Genomic DNA, 4,767 nt, shown 5'->3' with positions numbered 1-4,767 from the left:
CCCCCGCCCGCCCCGCTGCCGCCGCTACGGATTTTTTAAATCCTTTTCTTATCGAAAGCAGATTAACGAAGTGACTAATTTGTGGCTCCTGTCCCATGTGATTGGTCTTAAATGGGTGGTATGGATGATTCATATAGCTTCTTCACCAAATTTCCTAACTGGGAGTTGAAATTTCAGATGCCACAAAATAAATAAATAAACCAACCACCCTCCCAGAACTTACACTTTTTTTTTTTTTTTTTTTGCTTCAGCATCTCAATCTCAGTTAGGAGGGAAATAGAAAGCCCAGAAAGCATTCAGGCTACATCTGAATGGAGCTTCAACCTCATATGAATCAGGCCTGCTTTTAAAATTTTGGAGTTTGAAGCCAACTTAAAATTACTGTGATTAAAAGAAGAGAAAAATCAATCAGTCCTGCTGCTAATCAAGGCATTTCAAAGTGTCCTTTCAAGGCGCCTCGGCAGCAGAGGCCCCAAAAATTAAATTAATTAAAAGAAAAAAAAAAGAGTTCACCCCCTCGTCTCGCGGAGGACCAGCGTGGCCTCACTGGCCTCGTTTTTCTCCCAGCACAAAGCTGCTGAAATTTTACCCGGGGCCAGCGCGCCGGCTACGGTAACACAAGCGTGAGGGGCGCCCCGGCGGGCGCCACGTCCCCGCCGAGCGTCAGCGGCCGAGCGCGCCGCGGAGCTCCCCAAAGCCGCTGCGCCCGCCGCGGCTTCGCACGAGACCCGACCAGCGGGCCCAGACTTGGGGGGCTGGACCCCCCCACCCCGAGACTGAGCTCCCCTGCTTACGCGTTGGGCCTGCGCCCRCGGGCGGGCAGCCACGCACGTAGGAGGCAGCTCGCACGTGCGAGCCCACGCCACGAGAAACTATTTATTCTAGCAGAGAGGGGAAAAAAAAAGGAAAAGGAAAGGAAGCAGCAAACAGCAGCGAGGGGTGAGTCACCGCCAGGCTCGCGGCGACGCGGCCCCGAGGGATCAGCCCGTGCCGGCGCACCRCACGCGCCCACGCGCAAACCAGCCGCCAGGGCTGAAACGCGCCGCGTTTCAGGGTCACCGCCGCTGCCYGAAACCCTCCTTGCTATGGAGGCGCAGAGAGGCCACTCTCCATCCCACCAACAGGTCTTCTGCTTTGGACCCGTCTTGTTCAGCAGCTCCCCCGGACCGTCCTGGCCAGGTCAATCCTGGGCCACAGGAGCAGCAGAGGATGAAGCTGTGTGAAGGACTTGGTCCAAGCATCAAGTGCAGCTTTCCACAAGCTGGGAAGACCCAGGTCAGGTGGAGAAAATCAGCAGCTCTCTGAGGAGCTGCTTGGCCATGCACAACTGGCAACACTGGGTGCTGACCCAGCCCTGCGGTCCCCTCAGGGCGAATCAAGCAGCTCTGGAGAAGGAYGAGCAGAAGTAAAAACACAACTCATCACAGGTCCTGGAAGCTGGCCTTGATCACTCACATCATCAAGAAAACATGCCACATTGCCCCACCATACCCACCACGCTTCTCCTGGAGCTTTCTGGGGCAAAACCAGCTGAAGTCGCTGTTGGACTTTCCACGGTGCCCTGCTCAGTTGTGAGGAGACCAGCCCAGGACTCCTGAAGGGACATCATCTCCTGACCAGGCTCACAACAGCCAAGAGATATGCAAGAGGTCCCAAGTAAAGATGGCATAGGACCAGATGGCTTTCCAGGATGGCAGGGGACCAGCCCTCCAGGGTCATCTTCTGCAGCATGGAGGCCATCAGGGCACACAGGGTGCACAGACAGATGGCGCCAGCTGCAGTGAGCAAATAAGCATTTAGATATAGCGTGAATAGCTGATGAGGGTCAAACAAGCCCGAGAAGTGACAAACAGGTCCTACCAGGGCGTTCGCTTTGCCACCCTGAACCAAGAGGAAGCTGTTCTTCCTCTGTTCTCCAGCCACAACACCAAGAGCATGTGCAAACTTCATTTGCTCCTTGGTGGCATTTAAATCCCATTACACAAGGGGGATGTGAGCCCCCAGAAGCAAGGAAGCAACAGGCACAGGGCTTTAATTCACCAAGGAGCAGCTTATTTGGGGATAGCCGTAATAGTTTATATCCTCTGCTGACCCATCCATGCTTCTGACAGCTCCCAGCTCTGATGCGGCCTAGGAAAACTAAATCCCTCAGCATTTGCAGCACTCAGGAGCTGAAATGCCACGTGAAACTAAAAACCACAGAGTGCCCCCCAAAAACTCCCGGTGCCACAAGTGTATCCTGGATGCTCAAGCCTTGTAGGAGACACTTAGGGAAGAAACAACTTGGAAAGAGTCCTAAGGAATGGTCCAGCCCTGCCGGGTCTCCAGCCCAGGTGGGCTTTGCCAGCTGTGCTCACGCACAGGGCCCAGCAGACGAGGCAGGACAACTGCCTGGTGCCGCGGCCCAGCCACCCCAGCACGGGATTACGGCAGCCTTGACTCACGCAGCCAGGTGGATTAATGACTAACCGCTTCCGGCCTCGCTGACAGCCTTCAGAGCTATGTGGCAATGTCAATAATGGCAGGCAACGATAACATTTAAGGCAGGTCGCATACCTCACCGAGAAGCACCAGCCTCCATCGCCGCTGCGAAGTCACACAGATTTGCTTGACTTCTTCCCTGAAAGGTGCTCCACCGTGGTGACGCAGAAGCGGGGACCTCCACCTGCACCCCCATGTGCCAGCTCCCTCAACAGCACCCCAAACACCTGCGGGGAGCACAGCTCCCAGCTCACAGGGCACCTATGAGCCAAGCACGGTGATTCCTCCAAAAGGCGCGGGAAGGACGTGGTTCTGCCAGGAGAAACCCCGCGGTGCTGCTGGCCATTCACCCTCCAGGAGGCGGCGCGGGCGGGCAAAGCCTCCTCCATTCCCGTGCATGCATCTGCAACTCCCCGGCTCAAAGCAGGCGACTGGTCAAAGCCTGCCTTGGTCTAGGCAGGGGGGCTAACCAAAAGCCAAAGATAAAGAGGTTGTCTAAAGAGGTGCTGTAAACAGGAAAGATCAGCCGCACCTTGGTGTTGCTATAATAGCTACAATCCAGCTTCAGACACCTCAGAGCGACGCCAGGAGAGCAGCCACGGTGGACGCACTGCAAAGCAGATTCAGCAGGAAGAAAAGGCTCCTGCACATCAACCAGACCTCGTGGCCCCACTTTTCTACTTCCACACTTGTTTTTTCATGGGCATTTGAAGCTGCCTGAATACTAAACCCTCAGGAGGCGGTGTCAATATTTCAGGGTCCAGCTTCCACCAAAGAGGCTGGTGTTGAGGTCTGGACCCCTCCGAGGTCCAGACTGGCCTTCAGGATTGATCTGGATGTTCAGGGGCAAGTTTCCACAGACTGCTCAAAATCCAGCTTTGCAAAGCCAGGCATCAGCAGGACTGTCTGAGAGTCAATGCACATGCAACACGTGTCCGCCAGAAACGCCAGCATATCCCAGGCACTAACCTTCTGCAGCATCCAAGAAGAGGGATAAATTAAGGTGTGATGCAACTCACAAATATTCCCTTACTACTGCACGTAGCATGTCCCCCACGACAGAAAACAGCGTATAGTTATCATGACTCTAGGTGCGGGAGGAATGCTACCAATCCAGAGACGCGAGGGCCTGTTCAGCCGCGAAAACACTCGGAAAAACCCAAACTACTTGCTTCCTCTTCTGCCGCTCCTCCCCACCGAAGGGCTGGCAAAAACCAGGGATACCAGCCCAGATTATTTTCCATTTCTGGAGTAACTCTCATTTCCCAGGATGTGCCACTGGGCCTCGGAAGGGAGCAGTGAGGGTTTGCTAACGAATACGCAGGTGCACGCTGCTGTGAATATTTTTTTATAACTTTGCAGGATTAAAAACTCCTTTAATGACCGTTTGCTGAGAGCAGAAATTGCTCCTTCCTTTCTCTCTCTCTCTCTCGCAGAGACTCAAATAAATAAAATAAGATGCCAAGAATCAATCCAGGGTGCAACCCTGGATAAGATGCTTGTGTATTTCACAAGACTCTGCTGCCATGGGATCTCACATGCGATTAATCAGGCAAAGGTGCTGGAAAGCCCAGCCAGAGGGAATCGGCTCCTAAGAGACCTGAAACGGGAGCAGGGAAGCCATTCACCCCAAATGCCCCAGTCCTGCTTTCTGGGACTCTCTCAGCAGGTCGCTACAGACCTGAACGGATTAAATAGGCCGCTCCGGCCCCGCTGCACACGCAACTGTCCAGCTGCTGCCAAAACGCTTCCCTGCGACTCGGAACGACGCCAGTCGAGTCCCGGTRCCGGGCAGCCGCGGCCGAGACGAAACGCAATTCGGTTTTCAGTGCACCCGCTCTTGGGGCCCGGCAGGTTTTCTTGCTTAGCGCAACAGGAGAGCAAACGTCCTTCTGCAGTAGCAGATAAAGCCTCAACAAAAAGCACTCCTCCCCCCCGCCCCTTTTTTCTTACTTGGAGAAGCCCGTGGCGTTTGCCCAACTCCCTGCACACCGCGACCAGCGCCAGGCAAGCGGCCAGAGGCAGAAACTCCCTTTGCTCCGCCCCGGCTCCAGTTTCCAGCTCAGGACTGATCCACCCATGTCTTAAGGTAAGCGTTTTGTTTTCCAGGTTTTGCGTTTTTGTTTTTGGGTTTTTTTTAAGCAACTAGTTACTCCCCAGGGCTGGCCTAGGGCAGCGGGAAGCACCCGAGCTCGCGCCGACCCCAACCCGCGAAAAGCCAGGTAATCACGAGCTCGGCACCCGGAGGGCGGCACGAGGCGAAATCGTTAGCCGTCGATGATGGGA

General features: G+C 54.8%; 1 protein-coding gene across 1 annotated transcript in view; it reads right to left on the bottom strand.

Annotated features, from left to right (window-relative positions):
• RASSF7 (Ras association domain family member 7) overlaps positions 1–4,482 on the bottom strand; it is a 10,085-nt gene extending 5,603 nt beyond the window's left edge. Inside the window, exon 1 of the mRNA XM_085298474.1 lies at positions 4,435–4,482. The gene's annotated coding sequence lies outside the window, so the exon portion shown is untranslated. The remainder of the gene's footprint in view (positions 1–4,434) is intronic.
• Between the last annotated feature and the right edge of the window lie 285 nt (positions 4,483–4,767).

This window comes from Rhea americana, unplaced genomic scaffold, assembly GCF_003343005.1.
Source record: "Rhea americana isolate MKP2758 unplaced genomic scaffold, rheAme1 scaffold_139, whole genome shotgun sequence".
Lineage (NCBI taxonomy): Eukaryota > Metazoa > Chordata > Aves > Rheiformes > Rheidae > Rhea > Rhea americana.
Note: the sequence above shows the minus strand (reverse complement) of the source record. Positions and strands in the feature narration are given on the sequence as shown.